This window comes from Alligator sinensis, unplaced genomic scaffold (genome assembly GCF_000455745.1).
Source record: "Alligator sinensis unplaced genomic scaffold, ASM45574v1 scaffold1586_1, whole genome shotgun sequence".
NCBI classification, from domain to species: Eukaryota; Metazoa; Chordata; order Crocodylia; family Alligatoridae; genus Alligator; species Alligator sinensis.
Genome location: NW_005843490.1, coordinates 60,048 through 61,180, shown reverse-complemented (window position 1 = coordinate 61,180; position 1,133 = coordinate 60,048). Strand labels below are relative to the sequence as shown.

Genomic DNA, 1,133 nt, shown 5'->3' with positions numbered 1-1,133 from the left:
GCAGCCCCGCACACGGGGGAAGCCTCCGCCCCGCGGCCCCCCCGCACGTGCCGCGCACCTCCGACCCCCCGCCGCGTTGGCTCCTGGGAACTGAGCGCAACCCCCGACCCCGCCTCCTCCGCCGCTTCCCACGTGACGTCACAACACGTCACCCTCTCCCGTCACGCCCACAGCTGATCCCCCGGCGCGAGGGGGTGCCTCGCGCGTTAACCCTTTGCCGCCGGGCGGGGGCAGCTGGAGAAGGGCTGGACGGCCCCGGCCCCGGCTCCCCTCCCCCGTCCCACAGCGCGTGTCCCCACGGCCCTTCCCAGCCATCAGCCGCGGGGTCGCCGACGCAGCTGTCTGTCCGGATCCCGTGTGCTGCGACCGGGGGGATCGAGGGAAACCTGTGTGTGCCCCAGAGCCCTGTGGTCACTCGTGCCCCTGCGGCCGAGAAGCACGGGACGGTGGCCGGATGGATGAGTGGGGGGTGCTCTCCGTCACGTCGTGGACACGGGCTCCAGGCAGGCGGCTGCGCCCCTTGGGGCTGGTGGTCCAGGCAAGCCCAGGCTGGACGTGGTGGCGGTTTGGTTGTGCCAGTCCGTCCCGAGCCGTGGTGTGCAGAGCCTGATGGAGCGCAGCCGCCGGAGCGTTGCCTGGATTCCCCTGGTCTGGCCATGCAGGGCCTCCACCATTGGGCACACCCCGCGAGGGGAGTACCAGTGCCCCGAGGCCCAGCTGCCCGCAGGCTTGCTAGGCAGCATCCGCATGGAGCCAGGGGCTCCATCTGAGCAGAGACCGGGGCCCAGGGTCTTGCCTGTGTGGGGCAGGGACTGCAGGCTCCCTTTGGGTGTCACACCCCAGTGCAGGGGGTGTCCCACCCACCATGGTCCTTGTAGTAATCCGGCTACTACGACCCTTGGCTACAGCTCAGTGCCTGGAGCCTCGTGCCCTCCTGTGCACACTCCTGCTCTAGTTCGGGTGCCGGGCCCAGAAGTGCACCCATTTGCACGGCTCCAGTCGCACGGCTCCCTGTGGGACTGGGCCAAGTAGGAGTCGGGGCAGGGCAAGACCCTCTTCTTATTTCTGGCACTAGCCAAGTGCCCGTCAAGAATGGGGGGGGGGGGGGGAAGGGCGCAGAGGCTGTGCCCATC

The 1,133-nt window shown here is 69.9% G+C and overlaps 1 pseudogene; it reads right to left on the bottom strand.

Annotated features, from left to right (window-relative positions):
• Nucleotides 1–1,133, bottom strand: part of LOC102388241 — a 37,482-nt pseudogene that overhangs the window by 14,377 nt on the left and 21,972 nt on the right.